This window comes from Bison bison, unplaced genomic scaffold (genome assembly GCF_000754665.1).
Source record: "Bison bison bison isolate TAMUID 2011002044 unplaced genomic scaffold, Bison_UMD1.0 scf7180017864327, whole genome shotgun sequence".
Taxonomy (NCBI): Eukaryota; Metazoa; Chordata; class Mammalia; order Artiodactyla; family Bovidae; genus Bison; species Bison bison.
In genome coordinates this window covers 4,064,582-4,089,587 of record NW_011494899.1, presented here as the reverse complement: position 1 = coordinate 4,089,587, position 25,006 = coordinate 4,064,582, and positions in this window count along the sequence as shown.

The window sequence follows — 25,006 nt, the reverse complement described above, 5'->3', positions numbered from 1 at the left end:
AGAAAAGCATCTATTTCTGCTTTATTGACTATGCCAAAGCCTTTGACTGTGTGGATCACAAGAAACTGTGGACAATTCTGAAAGAGATGGGAATACCAGACCACCTGACCTGCCTCTTGAGAAATTTGTATGCAGGTCAGGAAGCAACAGTTAGGACTGGACATGGAACAACAGACTGGTTCCAAATAGGAAAAGGAGTTCGTCAAGGCTGTATATTGTCACCCTGCTTATTGAACTTATATGCAGAGTATATCATGAGAAACGCTGGGCTGGAAGAAGCACAAGCTGGAATCAAGACTGCCAGGAAAAATATCAATCACCTCAGATATGCATATGACACCACCCTTATGGCACAAAGTGAAGAGGCACTAAAAAGCCTCTTGATGAAAGTGAAAGAGGAGAGTGAAAAGGTTGACTTAAAGCTCATCACTTCATGGGAAATAGATGCGGAAACAGTGGAAACAGTGGCTGACTTTATTTTTCTGGGCTCCAAAATCACTGCAGATGGTGACTACAGCCATGAAATTAAAAGACGCTTACTCCTTGGAAGGAAAGTTATGACCAACCTAGACAGCATATTCAAAAGCAGAGACATTCCTTGTCAACAAAGGTCCATCTAGTCAAGGCTATGATTTTTACAGTGGTCATGTATAGATGTGAGAGTTGGACTGTAAAGAAAGCTGAGCACTGAAGAATTGATGCTTTTGAATTGTGGTGTTGGAGAAGACTCTTGAGAGTCCCCTGGATTGCAAGGAGATTCAACCAGTCCATTCTGAAGGAGATCAGCCCTGGGATTTCTTTGGAAGTAATGATGCTAAAGCTGAAACTCCAGTACTTTGGCCACCTCATGCGAAGAGTTGACTCATTGGAAAAGACTCTGATGCTGGGAGGGATTGGGGGCAGGAGGAGAAGGGGACGACAGAGGATGAGATGGCTGGATGGCGTTACTGACTCGATGGACATGAGTCTGAGTGAACTCCTGGAGTTGGTGATAGACAGGGAGGCCTGGCGTGCTGCTATTCATGGGATCGCAAAGAGTCGGACACGACTGAGCGACTGAACTGAACTGAACTGATTCAGTTTACTATAGGTGCTATCAACTTATTTATTTTGGGGATGCAATATTATAATACATATATTTCAAAAATATTCAAAGTTGGAGAATGTAGTTATAAGTGAATTTTTAAATTATAGAAGTATTTTTTTATGACAAATACTTGTTTCACAAGGTATAGTTCCCAAAGTGTGATTTAGCCACCCAAGTATCTGTTCACATACAGCTCTCCTCTATAGATCTGAATATTATATATTTGTTGGTAATTAGCTATTTCTTCAGCTTCAGTGTAGTTGGTAGCCTATTACATACAACAGAAATACTTCTTGCCAAAGTCATCAGTGGCCTCTAAGTCATCAATGGCCTTTGTATTTTTAAATTCAACGGTGTTTGAAAATATTGTCATCTTGTGCTTCATTCAATGTTTGTTAGAGCCAAGTGCTAATTCCTTTCTGAAACACTTTCCATTGCTTCCACTAAATCATCTCTTTTAAAAAATTTCTCTCAAATTTCTTGTTTTTTAAAGACTCATTCACCTCTTTTTTTTTAAATTTTATTTTATTTTTAAACTTTACAATATTGTATTCGTTTTGCCAAATATCAAAATGAATCCGCCACAGGTATACCTGTGTTCCCCATCCTGAACCCTCCTCCCTCCTCCCTCCCCATACCCTCCCTCTGGGTCGTCCCATTGCACCAGCCCCATCATTCACCTCTGAGTGCTAAGTTGCTTCAGTTGTGTCCAACTCTTTGCAACCCTATGGACTGTAGGCCTCCAGGCTCCTCTGTCCATGGGCAAGAACACTGGAGTGGGTTGCCACGCCCTGCTCCAGGGGATCTTCCTGATCCAGGGATTGAACCTACAACTCCTGTGTCTTCTGCATTGGCAGGCAGTTCTTTACCACTAGCGCCACCTGGGAAGCCTTTGTTCACCTCTATCAGTTGTTAAATGTTGACCTATCTCAAGAAACAGTCAAGGACAGTCTCCTTGTCTTCCTCTCCAAAGAAAAAATTATCCACAATGGTAATATTTACATGGATATCTTTTTAATATATGGACCTAGTTCAGACTTTTTTTTTTAACTGAGGTATAGTATGCTCAGTGGTAAAGCATCTGCTTGTAGTGTAGGAGATGCAGGAGACTCGGGTTCAATCCCTAGGTCAAGAAGGTCCCCTGGAGGAGGAAATGGTAACCCACTCCAGTATTTTTGCCTGGAGAATCCCATGGACAGAGAAACCTGTTGGGCTACAGTTTAGGAGTTCATAAAGAGTTGGACACGACTGAGTGACTGAGCATGCATACTGTTGTATTAACCTAATGAAATTTGTTTGCCTAGAGGATTGAAATGTTTCTGAGCTTTTTGAGACTCTTTCTCTACAGGTGTAAACTTTTTCCTGAATAGGGAGGGACCCGTGAGGGTGAAGTACTTTCTAATTGGAGCAATGATGGGAGCTGGGATATTGATGGCATGGATGAGGGACGAAATCTGACAGTGTTTGTGTTGGGACTGAAAAGGACAAAGTTGGGAGAGTTGGGTCAAATTGTGGAGAATCTTGACTATCAAGGTCAGGACCTCTCCGTGGAAACAGTGGGATCTGTCCAGAATAAGAACTCCCCGCTCCACTTCTGTAGCTGTGATTTAGCCTTGGTTTTCAACCCAGGATGGAACTTTTTATCTTTTCTCTGGGCTCATTTGGGAGGTGCTCTAGATTGAAGTCAGATTTTCATAAATCAACCTGGAATTCTTTGGCTGGGGAGTGGGTGGAGTAGCTCAGGTAAAGGGCAGCCTGATCGGGGATCTCCTGTTGTTATGGGCACCGTGGAGTTTACCCCAGCATCCATGGATTTTGTACCACTCAGGGTGACCTGGATCAAATAGACCACAAAGGTAGAGTCCATAGGAGCTTGAGCAGTCGTGACCAGAGGGCTCATTTGCATCCTTGGTGTATTTTTGTTTCCCTTCTTCTTCCAGCTCTGGGGAGAGATGAGTTCCTTCTGTTTTTGTTAAGTTCCTCTGGTTTGGGGAGTGAAGGAGAAGGGGAAGAGGGAGGGGGTTGTGGAGGAGAGGATTTATAAGAACATCCTTCCAGTGGGTGATGTCTGCAGGAGGTGGACGGATGGTTTCAATTCCACTCTGGCAAGGCAGACCGGCCCACGCTGCCAGCACATTGCTCTCTTTCAAGTCTCACACTGATTCGAGAAGTTTGTGGACAACTTTGTACTTTGGTTCTCAGCCAGCTGTCCTAAAGGAACAACTCCCCTTGGCTTCACATTTTCTCTCTCACCCCCACAGCTCCTAACCAAAATTAGAGGATAATAATTGTTTTCCTAGCAAATGACTGCTCCTAAGGAAACCTAAGAAAGACCTAAGCCAGTGTCATCTTTTTAATACCTTTGTGACTTTTCTCCCTTTGATCACAGAAGCTCAGCACCCTTAGATTGGTAGCAGCTTGGAGATTGTCCAGGGCAAGTGGGTCCTTGTACACATAGACATCAGGCCTGGAGGAATAGATTTTTCTTTTCTTTTTGACTGTGCCATGTGGCATGTGGGATCTTAGTTCCTTGACCAGGGATCAAACCTGTACCCCCTGCACCAGAAGCTGGGGTCTCTTTCTAATTAATTAGTTTATTTTTAAACTGGAGGATTACTGCTGTACAACATTGTTAGTTTCTGCTGTACAACAGTGTGAATCAGCCATATGCATGTATACATATATTCTCTCCTTCTTGAGCCTCCCTCCCACCAACCCTCCATCCCACCCATCTAGGTCATCACAGGGCACTGCGCTGAGCTCCCTGTGTTATATAGCACTTCCCGCTAGCCATCTATTTTACACATTAGTGTATAAGCGTCAGTGCTACTCTCTCAACTTGTCTTACGTTCTCTTTCCCCTCGTTGTGTCCACAAATCTCTTCTCTATAAGCTCAGAGTCTTAACCACTGGACTTCCAGGGAAGTCCCTGTTGTGCATTTGAGCTACTAACTCAGTTTAGGTTTTTTGTACTTAACGTGCCACCCCATTTTTGATGCTTCCCAGGTAGGTCAGTGGTAAAGAACCTGCCTGCCAATGCAGGAGACACAGGAGACTTGGGTTTGATCCTTGAGTTGGAAAGATCTGGAGAAGGGCATGGCAACCCACTCCAGTATTCTTGCCTGGAAAACCCCATGAACAGAGGAGCCTGGAGGGCTACAGTCTAGGGGGTTGCAAAGAGTCAGAAACCACAGAGTAACTGAGCATGCACACACGCACATTTTCTGTGATATCAATGAAAGGGAAAAAAAGAACTCTATTTATCTCTCTTACTCTCCAAAATGCTCTTCGCTTATTAAAAATGTAGGGTCCAGTTCACTTGTGTGTTTATCATCCACACCACGCGCCTCTCCTCTGTCTTCCTCCTGCTCTTTCTCACATCAACATAGTTCACCATGCTGTAGCCCCATCTGGGCTGGAACGGAAGGGGAAGTGGTAACAAATCCATCCCTACATCAAGGTTCTCAACTGGCTGCCAGAATCTGTGTAGAATGCAGATCCGATCATAGAACCCACAAGCTTGAAACAAAGGTCAGCAACTTTTTCTGTAAAAGGTCATGTAGTAAATATGTTCAACATTGCAGGCTCTGTGATGTCTGTTACAACCACTCAACTCTGCCATCATGGTGTGAAAAGAGCCATAGAAAATATGTAAATGAATGGCCATGGCTATGTTCCAATAAAAATGTATTTACCAAAACAGGCTGGGAGCCAGACGTGGCTCAGGGCCGTTGTTGGCTAACCCCTAGCTTAAAACCCTTTATTCTTTGGCCTGTGCCCTTAGATTGAAACCCAAACTCGTACCCGGCGTGTCAAAGCCAGCATGCCCTGGCCCTGCCACTTCAAGTGCCCTCCTCCCTCATGTGTTGAGTTCTAGCCACACTGACTTTACTTCTATTTCTCAAACTTGCTTTGCTCTCTCCCACCTCGGGGAATTCACAGGAGTTGTTCCTTTTGCTGTAAACCACCTTCCAATCCCTTTTCTCCTGCACTCATTTACAGTCAACTTATCCCCTGGATCTCCTTTTAATCTTCTCTTCCTACAGCAAGTCTCCCTTAATCCCTGTGTACTCCTTAATCCCTGAGGACTCTTGTTAGCCAATGACAGAAGTTAAATTTGATTAAACTGAGGCATTAAAAACAAAGGATATTTTTTTGGCTGAAATAAATAAACTCTGGATCGGGCTAGGAGGCACCAAGCTTGGGGATGAGTAAAATCAGAGCTGCGATCCATGACCTAGTGGATGTAGAATGTATGCATCTTGAGGTAGAAAGTCAGAGATGTCTCCTAAATCTAGTGGCCTCAACTGACTACAACAGAGCCGAGAAACTAGAAGCAGCAAGGGCCTCTGAGCCTCAAAAAGGATGGTATTAAAGCAAAGAGAAACAGCCTTGCAGTGTGCTTATTAGAGAGCTCCCCAGACCCTAAATCACAGCCCAGTTATTTTGAGTTTAGTTACTTCATAACAAGTTTATTTATTAATTTAAAACCTATGGAAGATTAAAAGCAGCTTTTTGAAAAGTTATTTTATCAGAGAGAGGAGGAACGGCCAGAAGCAGACACATTGACACCAACTAGGAAAGGCAGTTAAGTGACAGGAAGGTGGAGAGGGAACCTTTCAGGATGCAGAGGAGGCTAGGACCATTTGGTGATGGAGAAAGCAGTTAGAACCTTCTGTAGGTACCAAGGGCATCAGTGCTTTATAATATCTCAGAGCAAAGTGTATATAATGCTTATTATATGACAGGACCTGTTCTAAACACTTTATGGGACTAATTTAATATTGTAATAACCCTTGCAATCCTCCCATCATCACTAGTTTATATATATATTTTTAGTTTCCTATTATTGTGTAGCAAAAATGTAGTGGTTTCAAGCAACCAGTATTTCTTTCCCAGTTTTCACGGATCAAGCATCTAGGTGTAAATTAACTGGTCCTTGGGTACAGGGTCTCTGGTAAGTTTGCAATCCAGGGGTCAGGCTAGAGTGGTCTCAGAGTTAGACTGGGGGAGGACTCACTTCCCAGCTAAGTTACCCAGCTGTTGGTTGGATTCAGCTTCTGTGGCTGCTGGACTCAGGGCCTCGGTTCCTTGCTGGCTGGAGTTTCCTGCCAAATGGGTCTTTCTATAGGTCAGCTTCCAACATGACAACTTGCTTCATCTAAGAGAGCAAATGAGAAGAGTCAGAGTGATTGTGGGCAAGATGTTAGACCTTATCTAATCTTTGGAATGACTTCTATCACTCTCGCTGGGTTCTAGTTCTAAGGAATGAACACATGGTTCATCACAGAAAATAGTTAAAAGCAAAAATAAAAGAGAAAATTAACTGCTGTGCTATTACACAGAGCTATTCTTTTTATGCATGTATTTAGCTGTGTCGGGTGTCAGTTGCAGTACGTGGGGTTTTCACTGGGTCACACAGACTCCCCAGTTGTGGTACATGGGCTTGGTTGCTCTGCAGCGCGTGGGATCCCAGCTCCCCAAACCCGTGTCCCCTGCATTGCTAAGTGGGTTCTTAGCTGCTGGACCACCAGGGAAGTCCCCAGAGGTAACTTTTGCCAATGCTTTGTTTCTACTTCCGCTAGTATTTTTTTTCCATTTGTGAATGTTGTGTCATCCATATTTACATCTGCATCTAAATATGTAACTTTTCCTCTCCTTTTGAATGAAAACAGCTAGCCTTAACTAACACTGTGCTAAGTGCTTACAAAGGCCCACTGTCAGGAGCCCTACTTCTTGTCACTAAGTTCTTGGGAACTGACAGTCTAGGGAGGAAGTTGGAACCAATGTTAACAAGGCACAGTTGTCATGAGGCTCAATGTTTTGGGATTTCACCTGACATCTTCAGTATGACGTGGGCACAGCATCTGGTCCTAGCCCCGCCAGGAGGTGTGGGACAAACCTCTGGGACCTGACCTGGGGACTGCCTTTACTGACACCCTCTGACAGCCAAAATGGTTCTCTACTCTATAAGCGCAATTCTTTTCTTAAAATCCCTCACCATAGGGGGAATCCTCTGAAATTGAAAAACACCATTAATTCCAGTCCTCAAATTGACTTCCATCCTGCTAAAAAAAAAAAAGACAAAAAATAAGACAACCTGCAAATCACATCAAAATGGACAAAACTGCTTCATTTGTTAAGTTAGCCTAAAAAGCATTGCCCTTCACATCTTCCTCTGCATAGTATGGCTGTGTACTTGTTTTCATTAATCCATTACACAGAGCACAGTGAAGACATGAAGATTTTTCTCTTGAATTGCAAAGATGATGCTAAAATTTTAAGCAATTCAAACTTTAGTGCAAACAAATAAACAGAGTGGTAGTGACAGAACAAACAAACCGATGAAAGCAAAGAGTTACACTGCCCTCTCTGAAGAGGTTGATATCACCAGGCATAAGGCACAAGATTGTACTCCATATAAATGAGCAAAGCACCAGGATTCTGAGAGGAGAAGTTGATCAAACAGGTACTCACTGAACAATGGCAAAACTCACCCCATGGTCTCTTGACTCAGGCATTCAGCGTCTGTAAGGTGAGCACAAGGCAAATGCACCTTCCAAAATGCAAAGATTTTAGTAGATGAAAGAAGTCCACTACAGAAAACTGGGCTGATAAGACGAATCAAACTTCCCCTCTGTGTAATTCTAGCCCTGTTGTACCAAAGGCTTCCAAATGTATCAGGAACTGGGAGATTAGCTACTCTCTCTTTGAATCTTCTACCTCCAAATTTATTTCTCCTAGTCTTCTTCATCTCAGTAAATGATAATATCTTACATCTATTAATAGTTACTTACCTAAATTAAGAACTGGTGGCTCAGTTGGTAAAGAATCCACCTGCAATGCGGGAGACCTGGGTTTAATCCCTGGGTTGGGTAGATTCCCTGGAGGAGGGCATGGCAACCCACTCCAGTATTCTTGCCTGGAGAATCCCCATGGACGGAGGAGCCTGGTGGGCTACAGTCCACCAGGGGTTGAAAAGAGTCAGACGCAACTGAGCAACTAAGCACAGCACAGTACAAACTAAGAACCTAGGTATCATCTCCATGACGGTCAGTTTTATGTGAGGCTGGTCTTGCTCCTGCTCTGACCTGGAGCCCTGTTTGGAAGCAGGGAGGGAATATTGTCAGTGGTCCCACTTCCCTCACTGAAGTTAAAGTCCTGAAGCTCCCATGTTGCCTGCGCTGGAGGCAGTGGCCAGGTCAGGGCTGCTCAGTGGGCAACTCAAGGTTGAATGGTGTTTCTGGGCAGCCAGGAATCACGTGACTTCATTTGGGCTCCCAGAGAAAGACTTATTTCTCTGCATAGTGTAAAAGTGTAATTTTCAAAAGGTTAAACAAGCATGATTCTAAAATTGAAAAAAACTCATCATTCATTCATTAATCAGAGAACCAGTAATAAGCTGAAACCTGTCCAAGAGTGTTTGAAAAACTAGGAATATACATACATGCATTAATTATAGATAATATATAATAATAGAATATATAATATTAATTATATATGTTTATAATTATATATAATTATATACAAATATGCAATTATATAGCTATATGTATTATATAATAATTATGTATTATGTGTAATTGTATGTACATGTAATTTAAAAGATTGCTGGGTTTAAGTCCAACAGGGTCATACATCACAGCTTATGGGGTATCTACTTCCCCAGTCTTAAATTGTTTGCGTCTCTACCAGACAAAATTCTGCAAGTGAACCTTTGCCCTTACAGGGTTGTAAAATAGCCCGGGAAATAAAAACTAAAGACCAGTACTGCCCTGAAAATGTGCTCAGCAACCTCTTTTGTCTATTTCTGGCAATCAGATAATTTTTCTGATAATGGATTCTAATGAAAGCTCCCTGCTCAGGATAATTTGGTGGTGGTTGAAAGGGGCTCTGTACCAAAGTTCATCCTGACAGCCTGCCATGGCGTCCCATTCTTCACTTAAGATTTTTAAGCCTCATAGTTAATATTTATTAAGCACCTTGTTGTTCAGTCGCTTGGTTGTGTCTGACTCTTTGCGACCTCATGGACTGCAGCATGCCAGGCTTCCCTGTCCTTCACCATCTCCTGGAGCTTGCTCAAACTCATATCCATTGAATTGGTGGTGCCATTCAACCATCTCACCCTCTGTCATCCCCCTCTCCACCTGCCATCAATCTTTCCCAGCATCAGGGTTTTTCCAATGAGTTGGCTCCTCACATCAGGTGACCAAAACATTGGAACGTCAGCTTTAGCATCAATCCTTCCAAAGAATAGTCAGGGTTGAGTTCCTTTAGGATTGACTAGTTTGATCTGCTGGCTTTCCAAGGGACTCTCAAGAGTCTTCTCCAGCATCACAGGTTGAAAGCATCAATTCTTCAGTACTCAGTCTTTAGGGTCCAACTCTCACATCCATACATGACTACTGGAAAAATCATAGCTTTGACTATACAGACTTTTGTTGGCAAAGTGATGTCTCTGCTTTTTAATACACTGTGTAGGTTTGTCATTGCTTTTCTTCCAAGGAGCAAGCGTCTTTTAATTTCATGGCTGTAGTCACCACCTGCAGTGATTTTGGAGCCCAAGAAAATAAAAAGTCTGTCACTGTTTCCATTGTTTCCCCATCTATTTGCCATGAATGATGGGACCATATGCCATGATCTTCATTTTCTGAATGTTGAGTTGTAAGCCAGCTTTTTCACTGTCCTCTTTCACCTTCATCAGAGGCTCTTTAGTTCCTATTGGCTTTCTGCCATAAGGATGGTGTCATCTGCATATCTGAGGTTACTGATGTTTCTTCCAGCAATCTTGATTCTAGCATGTGCAGCATTTTGCATGGTGTACCCTATCTAGAAGTTAAATATGCAGGGTGCAGTATACAGCCTTGACATACTCCTTTCCCAATTTTGAACCAAATTTAAGCACCTACTCTGTGCCAAAAAGTGCTAAGCACTTTATATGGATAACCTTATTAACCCTTCTTATTCTTTAAAAAAAAATTGCTTGTATATTGAGTATAGTGGACAGTAAAGAAGACAGAGTGCTGAAGAAATGATACTTTTGAACTGTGGTGCTGGAGAAGACACCTGAAAGTCCCTTGGAAATCAAGGAATACAAACCAGTCACTCTTAAAGGAAATCAACCCTGAATATTCATTGGAAGGACTGATGTTGAAGCTGAAGCTCCAATACTTTGGTCACCTGATTTGAAGAGCCAACTCATTGGAAAAGACGCTGATGCTGGGAAAGATTGAAGGCAGGTGGAGAAGCGGGTGACAGAGGATGAGATGGTTGGATGGCATCACTGACTCAGTGAACAGGAACTTGGGCAAACTCTGGGAGATGGTGAAGGACAGGAAAACCTGGTGTGCTGCATTCATGGGGTCTTAAAGAGTCAGACATAACTTGGCGACTGAATAACAAGTTGACTTACAATGTTGTGTTAGTTTCAGGTAAATAGCAAAGTGATTCAGTCATACATACACATATACCCCTGAAGGACAGGGAAGCCTGGTGTGCTGCAGTCCATGGGGTCACAGAGAGCTGGACATGAATGAGTGACCGAACAACAACAACATTGTATTTCTGATGAATAGACAGTAAGTTAGCATCTTTAAATAGGTCACCCCAAGAGTGGTTCCTTTCAATACTAGTAGACTTCATGGGGATGTGCAGTGACATGGTGAGGAATGGGCTTTTAGGGCTGCTTCTAAGTAAGATGAAGGCAAACATGCCCCCTGATTGGCATGTTTGGATGTCCCCTTTTGTATCTCTTGGCCAGTTTTACTGCTTCCTGGGCCAGCGTATCCTCCATTGTCCCCTGGTGACCCTTTTTAGGAGAAGCCCTGACACCAAGGTATCTGACTCCTTCTTCCCACTTAGGACCTTTTGGACCCTCTTTCCTCCCTGTTGACATGTGGACATCCTGTTTCTGTTTCCTTGGAGCCTGCTTTTGGAGTCTAGCTAATCTGCTCATGTGATAATGGGAAGTGATGCCTCGTTTCCTACCCCAGATAACGTATTCTCATTTTATTTTTACTCAGACACAGACAAGTGGGGAACTTGGAGGAGCAGAGCCAATGCTCTTAGATAGCATCAAAGTTAGCAGCAGTCCAGCCTTCTTGTTATTGTTTTTGCTTTAAAAGAGGACAAGCCAACCAACAAAACAGAAGTTGTTTTGCAAACTCAGGTCCAGCTTATGGTTTGTTGTGGCTCTGAAATTCTTTTCCCCCATTGGACTCTTACATAACAAGGATTTCTCTGGCCTGTAGGTTGTGCACTCCATTTTTCTAGGTGATTTGCATAGATGAGAAAAATGTATTTAAAATATTCTCCCTTCCCCACCAACACAGATAAGATGCCCATTTCTTTCCATCTCCTTTGCAGTAAGGCCCTTCCAGGGACTTCCCAGGTAGTCTAGTGCTTAAGACTCTGAGCTTCCACTACAGGGGATATGGGTTCAATCCCTGGTCAGGGAACTAAGATCCTGCATGCTATGTGGTATGGATGGCAGTTCTCACAATCCAATGGCCCTGGCCCCATCCCACTGAGAAATTTAGGGATATCTGTGCAGGATAAAGTGTGACAAGGCCAGAGCTCTGGCCCTTGTTCTTCTCTGGCTTCTTTCTAACCAGGCAGCTGAGATGTGACTCTAGAGAATTCCCTTTGCTCATTTTCCCAGAGCCACCTATGCCTGTCCTCTTTCTCCTCCTATCTTTGTCCTCTGAGATGCAGGATGCCCTCCACTAAGGGGGTTATCTCATTTCCTTAGTCACTAAGGAAAAAGAGGAAGAGCCCATCCCATGGAAGAGAATCAGAGTCATTTCTGCTTTGACCTCCCACCCAAGCCACACTACACTTACTTCAGTAGCCCCAGTGTCCATCATTGTGTATTTAATCTGGATGAGACTTCCTTCTCCCCTAGTGGGGAGCCTTAATCTTCTCCTTGAGTTGATAAAAGCAAGGTGAACACTCTGCATGTCTCCTTTCCAGGCAAGTGGCAGACATCACTAATCAACTGTGATTTTCCACTGAGCCTTGGGGAGGGCTGCACCTCAGCAGACATTATAAATCTGTTGGAGCTGGCCTTGGAGAGCAAACCCATTTGCCATCCTTTGCATAGCAATGATTTTGTGTTCACAAAGGAGGGTGGGAAGAGGAGGAATTCTTCAGTGGCCCACAGCTAACAAGACCTGGAAGCTGGGAAGGAATATATAAAAAGAGCTGTTTTCTGAGATTGCATGTAAATTTAGCTTTAAGGTCAAAAGTTTTACCTGGTTCAAAAGCTTTACCCATTTTGGGCCTGTCTGGGATATATCCATTCTTTTCTGCTGAGTAGGAAACACACAGTGCAAGAAGTAACTCCACTTAGGGTAGTGGCACATCTGCTCCTTGGGAAGGAAGGAGTAGGTGATACGTTACAAGGATGCAGGCATCCAGAGGGTCCCAGTAGAGAAGGAGAGGGTCAGAGGCTGGGGTTGAGCGGGCTGAGCTGGAGGGGTGCAGTTCCCTGGCAGCTCTGGTAGCCCATGGTGATCCCACAGAACCACATGTATTCTCTTTGTCTGCTGCTGGTATTTAGACCCGCTGCTGGGATGTCCTGGCAGGACTGTCTGTCCAAATCCATTCAAAATTGATTTTTCTGTTTTCGATGGGGAATTTTGGCCAGGATCCCTGTTGCCCCCATTTGGTGAGACAATCTTCCTTCCTTTCATCTTATTAGCTGCCTCGCCGTGGGAGTCTGAGCCTCCAGGTTCCCTCTTGAGCCAGTTCAAATGGCCTGAAGCCATCCCAAAGATCAAGGTGGGTCTGTAGGTCAAGGCTGAAATGCCCAGATGCATGTATTTAGAGCAGCAGCCTCTCTGCGGGGTGGACACAGCCCAGTGCTGAGAAATTGGGTTCTGAGCCAGGATTCCCTCACTCTGCTAGGGAGCTGAGAACATCCAGAATCAGAACAGAGGAAAGAAGGAGTCAGAGGAGAGAAGCAGAAGCCCCGTAGGAAACATACTCACAGGATTTCCTCCAAGACCAGCTCCTCTGGTCAATGCACCTATTTGAAGGCCTGTTGCCTGGGAGCTTGCTGTGCTGTCAGGAGCAGATGGAGTGTTGATGCATGCCAGGTGCTCTGGGAGCCTGCGAAATGGAGGAAGCGTGAATCCTTTCCTCCAGGAATTTACACCCAGACAGAAGAGATGACAAGTACAAACCTAATGAAAATTAAATGTGGAGAAGACAGACAGCTAAGAGATGCTAAGAGGAGTGTAGATTATGAGGAACTACAATCTTCACTAAAGGCTTTAAGAACTAGACTTACAGGTGTGTGTGTGTGTGTGTGTGTTTGCCAAAAGCTCTCAGTTCTCTGGATAAAGGGCTCTCATTCTCAATCTTGGCTTCTTGGCTGTACATTGGAGTTAACGGATGAACTTTAAGAAGTTCTGATGCTTGGCTCCATCCCCAGAAATTCTGAAGCAATTGAGTCTGACTCTAGCGGGGACACCCACAGGGATAGACAAGTTCAGGTTGGATGATTGGCTGGCCTCTGGGGCTCATCTGATTTGACTGATAAATAGGAAAAATGGTGGTGGTGTGAAGGAGAGCACAGTTTCTGTGAGTCAAATGGGAGATACCGTCTTTACTCTTCTCTGGGGTGGGTGAGGAAGGAGGTGGTCTCTGGGTTGTGTTTTCATGAGGCAGGCTTCCACAGCCCCAAAGCAACACCTCCTTCTAATTCTTTAATTTTAATTAACATACCCTGAGTGGGAGAACTTTTCTCATTTCCTGCCTTCTCTTCCCTCCACTCGTTCTTGCCTTCTATCCTCTCTCCCTTCCATAAACTTTATCTACAAATATTTATTAAGCATGTGCCACATCCCAGGCACAGTTTTTCAGGTCCAGCAATGAACCAGGCAGATTAGTTCTCAATTTCAAGGAACTGACACCTTAGGTGATTGTCATAAAGCACATGTGAAGGTGGTGGAAATGCATGTACCCGAAGAGTCAGCTGTGGGTGCCTTGGTGCTGTATTTTGTAGCTGTCCCAGAATCTCTTGTAAGCCCAGTATTCTGCTCTCCCTGTCAAGTCCCCAGACACGTAGGTGAGCCCTTTGAATGTACCAAACCAATAGAAGTCCTGAAGGATTACAGCCCCATCTGATATCACCTTGAGTTTTAGAAGATCCTCCCGACTTGCTTAGCTCTTACATTCAACAAGGATGCATCCCTGTTGCTAGGAATTGTGGTGAGATATCTATGATGACAAGGAAAAAGAATTATATCAGGGCACAGAAGACCTGGGTTTAAATCTTGACTCTCTCACTTACTGGTTAGAATACCTTGGGGACATTACTTACCTGGGCTTTCTCAGGTTCAATTCTCATTCATTGTTAAAACAAAATATTTTCTGAGAGCTTATTGTGAGCTACTTAATCTGTTGGGAACTTTCCATATATTATTTTGTTTTAATCCTCACTCTGTTCCCATGAGATAGTTGCAGTTAGTACAGGGCTCAGAGAGGTCAAAAAGTATGCCCACGGCCACATGGCTGGTAAGTAGCAGGACAGGAATGAAAAGCCAGGCTATGTGACTTGAGGACCCCAGCTCTTGTTGTATATTAGAAGGATGGTATTTCCTCACTGGCTTGTTCTGAAGAGTATCTATTGTGTGAAAGCTGAAAGGGGGTGGACAAGTGCTTGACGCACAAGAGCCTCCCAGTCATTAGTAGGGGATTTTTTTAACCAATGTGCTTTATGACTATGGGTTAACTCTTTCCTAAATCATGATATTATGCCCCTGTAGGAACTCAAAAGGGTCTAAACAACTAATAATACTTCTCAATGTCACCAGCCCCACATTAGTTAGTGTTAGTCACTCAGCCCTGTCCTACTCTCTGTGACCCCATGGACGGTAGCCCGCAAGTCTCCTCTGTCCATGGATTTCTCCAGGCAAGAATACTGGAGTTGCCATTCCCTTCTCCAGAGGATCTTCCCAACCCAGGGATTAGACCCAGATCTCCTGCATTGCAGGCGGGTTCTTTCCCATCTGAGCCACCAAAGAAGCCCCACGTAGCAGCATTCATAATAGAGAAATATTTACAGAGTGCTGTAAGACTTGCCTACTTCCTGGCATCACCATAAAGTTAGGCATTCTGCAACTTTTTATAGAAGCATGAAAAAAATTAGACAAGGATACCACTTCTCATTGCTATTATGATCAAAAGATTGTTCGTTTCCTCATGGAAAAATTCATCAGACTGTGATAAATGGTTATGACAACAAAAATGTCACTTAATATTTTTGTACAGGTTTTCGCAGGGAAGTCTTCAAGCCATATTCTTGCATGCATCTTTCCAGCCTCGCTTTTCATTCCTCCTCTTGTATCATCCCTTTCTCTGTGGCATTTGAACCTCATGACCACTTGCCTTCTAGAATATCACCCTCTCCTCTACTCTCACCCTTGACACAACTCTTCTCAGTTTGACTGGTTCTTTCATCTCTGCCTGGCCCTTAAATGTTGCAATCACTACCTTTGAGGCAAAGTATCATCCATTCATTGATCCATTCAACAAAGATATCTTGAACACTCACTCTGTGCCAGACAGTGTTCTAGGTGCTGCGGGTACAGCAATGGACAAGACCTCATGGAACTACCTGCTGTCATGGGGGTTCTGTGCTAAAGGGGGAGGCAGATAATAAAGTAAATCTGTAAATTATAGGGAGTGATGGATGATACCAAGCAAAAGGAAGAAAAACAAAGCAGGAAAGGAGAAGGGATGCTAGAGTTTAAGTCTAAACAGGTGGTCAAGAAAGTTCTCGGTGAGAAGATATTTATGCAAGGACCTGGAACCAGGGAAAGAGTGAGCCATAGGGCTTTGAGAGGAGGCCCCTGCCCCCAGAGTGTCTGAGGACCATCAGGGAGCTGGTGTGGAGGGAGGGAGGGAGTGAGCAGGAGCATGGAGGAGAGGAGGTCACTGGAGGGCTCCTGAAAGCTAGGTACTACCTTCTGACACTGCCATGAGGACATTGTCTTTGGCCATTGCTGGGCTCTGAGCAGAGGAGTCATACCTGACATTTTTCTTTTTCCAATCACTTGGTTTTTTAAAAATAAATTTATTTATTTTTTGGCCACACCATGTGGCATGTGGGGGTCCTTGTCAAGTCACAGAACATTAGATAATGGAACAAACATTTATTTATTATTTTTATGGGTTATTCATTTTAATTTCCACAATAGACTGATAATACGTGTTGTTGATACCATTTTACAATAATTAAACTGAAACTCAGAAACATTATTGGTCAAAGCACCTCAACTGTAATAGTAGGAATGGAAAAGGAGATCGAGACTCATTGCCTTTTGATTCTAAATCCATGCTTTTTATTTTCTAGCTAGTCAGTCCCCTCCTATCAAGAGTTGACATCAGATTCATCAGAACTATAAAAATAAAATACTGATAGCAAATAAACAATTAAAGGCTTGGCCTGAAAACCATTCATCTAACGTCATCTCCTTTTGAAAGGAGTGGGAATTGTGTGTATCTGGGAGCCTGGCCTGGGAATGAGACATCTCAAGTGAATGCACATGAGTATTGTTGGTAAGCCATTGTTTGCTCTTCCTTTTTGAGGGTGTTGGGACAGGCCCACATGGCAACTTTTTATGATTTCACTTGGCATTGTGACCTAGGAGTTGGCATTGGGGCCCCACGGCATGCTGGGATACTCCTTATCACAGTAGATAAAGGAGCTTGAAATCACCAGCTGGCCTGGATTTCCTAGTGAGATTGGAGGGGCAGATATCGCTGGGAGGGGAAAGGGCTGTGGGTAACGTCCTGGGAGAATGATTAGCTGTGGAAGGCCAAGAGGGCCAGTTTAAAACAATCCTCTTTCTCCAGAATCTTTCTCTGGGCATTTGATAACATAGGATTCCAAAGGCTGAAATGGTATAGTTACGTAGTGACTCTGCTGGAAATGAGATCCTTTATTCCAGCTCATAATCTCCTTTTTCCCTTCTGGAAAAATACCAAATGACCTTTTTTTTTTTTTTTTTTTTTTATGTGGGCCATTTAAAAATCTTTGTTGAATCTGTTACAATTACGGCTTCTGTTGTTTTTTGGGTTCTGTTTTTTTTTGGCAGTGAGGCATGTGGGATCTTAGGTCCCAGACCAGGGATCGAACCTACTGCACCTTTTGCATTGGAAAGTGAAGTCTTAACCACTGGACCACCAGAGAAGTCTCCCCATGTGATCTTTTATATGGATAAAAAGCCAGATCCTCCAAGTAGACTTCCAATTCCTAGGTCCATTGGAAATGTCCAGTGTTGGAGACAAGGATTCAGTAGCTGGTCTTCCTTTCTGTCCAGGATATCGTCCCTTGTTTCCAATCATCTTTTAAATCTGGCACAGTCGGCAGAGATCAGCAGACTGGATGGTGTGTGCTGGCTGAGAGTGTGCATTCAGGAAGTGGGGATAGCTTTTGGGGGGAGGGTGGAAAAGCCTTCAAGTGGCCTCAGGCTGCATCTGCGTCTTTCCAGCCCTGGTCTCCTTGTAGATCTGTGCAGGTGTGGCAGCAATGGTCATTGCCAAACCCTGGTATAATTGAAGGAGTAGGGTTTGCTTAGGCTCAGGATCCTCTCTTCAAATAAGATATTCTAAATCACGAATTCTTTCAACAGACAGTAGGCACACAGTAGAGCCCTGATACTGTGTGAGGTGCTCTGAAGCATAGCAGCTTCAAAGACATGGCCTGTCCCCTCATGGTGCTGAGTGTGTAGTGGGTAGGGGGTGCCGAAAAAGGGCACATATATGGACTATGTCATGGCTCAGGCAGGAGATAAAGTGTTCTCTTCTCTGAGAAGGCAGAGTCAAATCAAGCTGGGAGTGTGGGGTGACATCTAAGAGAAACTGACTTTTTGATTTCAAGAACAACTTTCAGTGCATTTTCTAAACTCCATGCTGTTTGTTTCTCTGGACAAAAATATCTGGGAATCATTACACTTCTGTATGCTGAGAATGCAAGACTGACCTCTTTACTTGGGACACATCTCAGAGTTGTGTCTGCAGTGAGCACCCTTGAGGGATGAAGTAACATCTCCCTCAAGGACAAAGGGCAGGCGGGCTTACCTCTTGCTATAAAAGTAGTGGATTCCCCAAGGCTCAGTGTCCCTCAGCTGCAATTTGGACTTACTGGATGTAAAGCCTCCATCTGGGCTTATTATACTGTCACGTGGAAACTGGAGGCCAGAGAAACAGATGCAGACATGCTGCTGCTCATGCTGCTTGCTGTGCTGGGAGCAGTGACATCCTTTGTCTCTGATCCAGGAGTCTTGTGTCATCTTCTAGCATCCAGGAACATGCTAACTTGTGAGCTTATAAAATTCTAGGCCCAACAGTGCCCCTTTCACAATGTGAGGAAAGGCTCTTTCTGTGCTATGCTTGGTTCAAAAGGAAGAAGAGAACCCTTGGCAAGGTGGTTTGAGCCCCCTGTTATATGACAGACACATAACATGATAGCTCTATCCCACTGGCGCCATCATAGTTCTCGGGGATCTGAATTGAGATGTGATAGATTATTCTAGAGCAGAAATTCCCGGAGTGTTTTCCATTTTGACAGATGAGCCATTTTTTTTTTTTTCAAATTTGTAAGAAACACTGGTATATATGAAGAACTCAGGAAACTACTATTTTAAGGATACATTTTGTGTTTGAAAGTTACTTTTTTGTTGTTGTTGTTATTTACAAGTATTTCAGGAAAGAATGTTCACGAACCCATTTCGGTGGGAGCTGCCCTGTAAGGCAGCCTAGGAACCCTTGCGCTAGATTACATACACAGTACTTGGTGGTGGAGGGCTCTTGCCAGAGAAGCCAGTTACTTCTCTACTACAGGCATCATAGGAAGCAATCCCCTTTGTGGATTTGCTGCATTCTGCTCTATGGCCTTCAGTTCTGTAGATTCAGAGACTTGATTTATCAGCTCAGGAGTGACTTTCAAGAGCTGACTCACATTAACTGTGCTTAAAAGGCTGACGTATAGACCAGCATCACTTTTGTTCAGTTAGACAAAGGCTCCCCTGCTACTCAGCCAACACAATCCTACATCAAGGGCTTGGTGACAGGAGTGCATGAGAGTCACCAGGACACCCTCCCCCCATCTGCACAGCATTATGTAGTGGCCCATGACCCTGTAGCTGTGTATAATGCTGGTGTCCCCAGCTGGACTCTGAGCTTGTGAGGAAGGGACCACACACTGTTCATTCTTCTACCCACAGGCGTTAGAACAGGGTTTTGTCTTCTTCTACAAACTAAGGAAAGGAAGGAAGGAAGAAAGAAAAAAAAAGGGAGAAAGAAAGATGGATGGACAAAAATGGCAAGCAATAAACTAAAAGCATAGAGCTTTTCTGATTTAGAAAACGTTTTTACACATATTAGTGAGTGTACATGATATACACTATCATATATACATATAACATGTGTATGTTGGTGTGATCTTAACTGTCCCGTGAGGTATATCAGAGGTTGTCATTATTTTGTGGTTGGGAAACTGAGACTCAGAGAGGTTGTTTGACTAAGTCAGGGTCACACAGCACATAGGTCTTATAGCTGAAATCCGGCTCTCTGCCCTCCTTGCTGCGATCCATAGTTTGACTTTGGGAGGCGAGTGCCTTTCCTCATTAAAGCCTGCTTGATGGAGCTAACCCCGTGAGGAGGTGGACCTTACATATGGTTGCTCTATTAGCTCAGCTCTGGATGGCTTCTCCTATTTAATAAATCGTGTTAACTTTACTAGCACTTGTTCTTGGCTCCACTAAACAGCAGTGGTTTAGGCAATGTGTTGAAAAAATGTGCTAATTGTAGGCTTTAATTTTCTTCCATCTTAAAATAAAAATACTTAGCATTTTAGTTCTTGAAGAGAGGAACGATGGGGTGGGGCCTGGGGACTCGCAGAGGTTGATGGCTTGTGGGGACCAAAGGGCAGAGGAGCAGAGTGTGCAAGGGCAGAAAAATGGAAGTTTGCGGGAGGTCCTAGGTCTGGGGTCTATTTAGTGGGAGGGTGTGTGTGTGTGTGTGTGTTGAAGGGGGTGTGCTGAAGAGAGGGGGAGAGGCAGAGAGGAGGAAACCATCAATGATCCCTATTACACAAGAAGAAAGTATTTAACAGTTCATGCAATTTGTTGCTATCAAATTATTGACTGAAAATGTATTAATACGTCTTTTGTTAAAGTGTTAGTTGCTCAGTCGTGTCCAACTCTTTGTGACCCTGTGGACTGCAGCCCACTAGGCTCCTCTGTCCATGGAATTCTCCAGGCAAGAATGCTGGAGTGCGTTACCATTCCCTTCTCCAGAGTGTCTTCCCAACCCGAGGATTGAACCCTGGTCTCCCGCATTGCAGCCAGATTCTTTATCGTCTGAGCCACCAGGGAAGCCTATGTCTTTTGTTACCCAAATGTTATTGACTGGAGACGTTTCAATATTCACTTATATTAACAAATGGCCAGTCACAGGCTTTAGTTTCTGCAAAACCCTTGTGGTCAATAATGTGCTATTTGGCAATTGCAAGTGGGTAAAGTATAAGGTCATGAATTATTCTCTCACGAATGGAATTATTCTCTCATTCAAGAAGTGTTTTTTGAGTACCTGTAATCCCCAAGGACAGAGCCTGGCTTGCTGTAGTCCATGCAGTTATGTAGATTTGGATCCAGCTTAGCGACTGAATAACAATGAAAACATGTCCCAGGCACTGTATTCAATGTAGAGTCAAAAGTGGGACTCTAAGATCCCCAAGGCAGACGTGGCCCCTGGTGTCATTGAGCTGACAGTGGAGTCTTAGAATCCTAGAGCTGGATGGAACCTTAAAGGTAATCTTTTCAATCCTTTATTTCACAGTCATAGAAACAGATGCTCAAAGAGGGCAAATGAACTTGACTCCTATCACTCGGTTATTTAGTGGCAGAGTCCAGATTAGAACCCAAGTCTACTGATCCCAGGCCCAGACTTCTACTGAAATCCTCTAAAAACAGAATCTATTCAGGATTGGGAGCCATAGATATATGGGAATGTGTTAGAGTGTATTAGCCAGGGCAATGTTAGTGGCCATAAGGAATAAACTGCCAAGTCTCTGTAGTTTAAACAGTAGAATTTGATCTCTCCCTCCAGTTAAGTCCTTTCAGCAACTGGAATCCACACAGTTGGATTCAGTCAGCTTTAAACTATGGCTTCTAAGAACATCAAAAAGCCCTAGATTTTGCTAGTGGGTGGTTACATGGGCCCAGGTCTGGACGTGGTGCTCCTAATCCACTGGCTGAAGCTCAGTCATGTGGTAACACCTCATTGCCCAGGAGGCTGGGAAATCCAGTCAGTGCTGCCAGGAGGAGGCAGGACTTGTGTGGTTAGCAGGTAGCCAGTCACTGCCATCTATATTACCTGTGGATTTCATTATTGATTGGAAAGGGAAAGTTACAAAATATTTGTTACTAAAAGAGGACTTTGGACAGGACAGACAGTACAGAGTTGAGAACTGTTATGGTATGTACTAGCCCTTAGCAGGAGGTGTTCAGTGGACACTCCCAGTTTTTCCTTTCCCATGGTTTTCCAATCCATTCCTAACAAGAATTGACTTTGACCTGATGGAAGTCCTCTCAACCTCATTGGAAGGGCATAGCCATGGCTCCAAGGAAGAGGGAGAGAAGGAAGGAATCTGCAGACAGGTTTTCAGCAAATGCTCCTTGTGCCTTGGGTGTGGGAATTTCTGGACTGGGCAATGTTGAATCCGAAGTCAGAGACAGTCTTATTCCTTCTTGATGAGCTTGGAGCTTTTATAAGCCCTCATGTCTGGACAGTGCCTCCTGGCTGACAAAGAGTTTTCTAGAACATTGTCTCACTTCAACATTATATCCAGCCTCTGAGATGCAGGAGAGGGAGGGAGGGAAGGAATTGGCAGGAAAGAAGGGAGTTCAGAGGGAGGGGAGATGATTTCTAACTGAGAAGGGTACCCAAAGAGGCTTCCCTGGGGAGAGGGCATTTAAGAAGGGACTTGAGGGAAGCATGGGAGAACAACAGACAGCACTGCAGGTGTGGACCACATTGTCAGCAAAGGCACAGAGGTGTGAAAATCCTGGGGTGTCTTGGGGACTGGGAGAGAAGGTCAGCCTGGAAAACTTAATTGCACCCAGACTGCAGTATCCTTATGATCAGCACCCTCACTGCCCTCTTTGGAATGCATTTTCACATCACCTGCTAGAGGCCAGGCACTTCGCTAGGTGTGTTGTTGTTGATCAGTCCTTCAGTTGTGGCTGACTCTTTGCGATCTCATAAACTGCAGCAGGCCAAGCTTCCCTGTCCTTCACCATCTCCTGGAGTTTGCTCAGACTCTTGTCCATTGAATTGGTGATGCCATCCACCCATCTCATTCTCTCTTGTCCCCTTCTCCTCCTGCCCTCAATCTTTCCCAGCATCCGGGTCTTTTCCAATGAGTCAGCTCTTTGCAACAGGTGGCCAAAGTATTGGAGCTTCAGCTTGCTAGCTGTGGGAGACACACAAAAAAATATCACACACAGTTTCTGCCCTTACAGTGCTTACAGCTCCCTGAGGAGAACTGCCACACACACAGAGCAACCTTTCACGAAATACATAGGAGCTACTTGTAAAGTTTACACCTCTGTTTAATGTGTGTGTGCTTTCCTGCTCCAATCAGAGCAGCAGAGGCCTCCAGAGTTCCCTTTCTTGTGTGCCTAGAAAGTGAAAGTGAAAGAGAAGTTGCTCAGTCGTGTCCGACTCTTTGCGACCCCATGGACTGTAGGCCACCAGGCTCCTTAGTCCATGGAATTTTCCAGGCAAGAATACTGGAGTGGGTTGCCATTTCCTTCTCCAGGGGATCTTCCCAACCCAGGGATTGAACCCAGGTCTCCCACATTGCAGGCAGACGCTTTACCATCTGAGCCACCAGGGAAGCAGGGAAGTGTGCCTAGAGCTCTCCCTTAAAAAGGTCTCATTTGAAGATTAACCTAGGATTGATTAGTCTTTGAGAAAGCAGTGTAGCCCATGGTTAAGACCATCTCTGGAGTCTAGAGGGCTGGGCTGGAATCTAGGTTCCACCACTGATGACATATGACCTCTGCTGGAATGCTTAGTCATTCAGCTTTGGTTACTTGTCTATAAAATGGGATTGCAAATGCTACCTAGCTGATTTGAGTTGTCATAAGTAGCAGCTGAGATGATGTGGGAAAACAGTGTCGTGCATGGGACACAATGAACTCTTGATAAAGGCTATCAAACACAAAGATGCTCTTGGTTGTGGCTTTTGTAGCCTGCTGGCAATACTAGAGTTGTTGAGCAGGGAGAGCACTAAGGAACTTGACCTTCTATGAATTCCTGGTCAGGAAGCAAAGTCAGGCTGGTGGGCCAGGTCATTGTGGGGACGTGATAACATTAATTGGCTTAAAGGACTTGCGATTTCCTAAGAAGTTAGGTGCTTCTCGTAGAAGCACACCACACACACACCCTCTTTAGCAGCGCCTGGATTGAAGAGAGGATGTTTTGAATGGGTCACCACTGACTGTCACATCCCGTTCTCTGGCAGTGGGTTTCCCACAGCTAAACCAAGGCCAGTGTTAGGGCGACTGCTGAGGTAGGTGGGACAGGAGCCCAACTTTGTGGCAGGTGATGCATGCCTCAGAAATATGCCTACTCCTTGAGAGTTTCCTTCAATTATACTGCCCCGTGTGAGTTTACACACCCTTGCACACAATTGGCTTTCCTCTCTTAGGAATTTGGGATATTTTGGGTGTTGCCAGTCAGCTGTGTTTATTAGATAGCCTTTGTTTTCCCCTTCTAAGATAGGAAGCTCATTAGGAATGAACACAAACCATGACACTTTAACCTAGAGTTCCCTTGAGAACTGGGGATATGTCTTAAGGAGGTCAAGTTCAGACAGATACAGTCCAGCTGGGAGGGGGTAAGCTGCCTGACTTGGTCCTTGGCGATGCTGGGCTGAAAGAGTAACAGTCCACATTCCGAAGATTTTGCAGAATCTTCAAAATTTTGAAGGTTCCCCTAGTATGATTCCCCTAGTATTCTCTTTGCTGCTGAAGTGAAAAGATAAAATGAGGTTATCATATTAAATGTATACAAGTTTAGTATTATTATATCACATGGGGTTCATCTGACTTAGAAGTCTGCCCTTCCTTATTGTAATGCTTAACACAGTATATTATAATGGCTTAATTTGTGTCAATTTCTCCCATAGACTATAAATCTTGAGAGTTCAGGCATGAATTTGTCTTGTTCATTTAGTGTGCTGTTCATTTAATAATTGTCAAATGAACGATGCATGAATGAATTGACCATGATTCCTCTGATATGACAAAAGATTAATACTGAGTTTTACATATGCCAAGATCTCTTATTTTACGCCTACTCCTAAATATGTGTCATTTTTTGGCATTTCCTTTCTTTGGGATTGGAATGAAAACTGACCTTTTCCAGTCCTGTGGCCACTGCTGAGTTTTCCAAATTTGCTGACATATTGAGTGCAGCATTTCACAGCATCATCTTTCAGGATTTGAAAGAGCTCAACTGGAATTCCATCACCTCCACTAGCTTTGTTTGTAGTGATGCTTTCTAAGGCCCACTTGACTTCACATTCCAGGATGTCTGTCTCTAGGTGAGTGATCACACTAACGTGATTATCTTGGTTGTGAAGCTCTTTTTTGTGTAGTTCTTCTGTGTATTCTTGCCACCTCTTCTTAATGTCTTCTACTTCTGTTAGGTCCATACCATTTCTGTCCTTTATCGAGCCCATCTTTGCATGAAATGTTCCCTTGGTATCTCTAATTTTCTTGAAGAGATCTCTAGTCTTTCCCATTCTGTTGTTTTCCTCTATTTCTTTGCATTGATCACTGAAGAAGGCTTTCTTATCTCTTCTTGCTATTCTTTGGAACTCGGCATTCAGATGCTT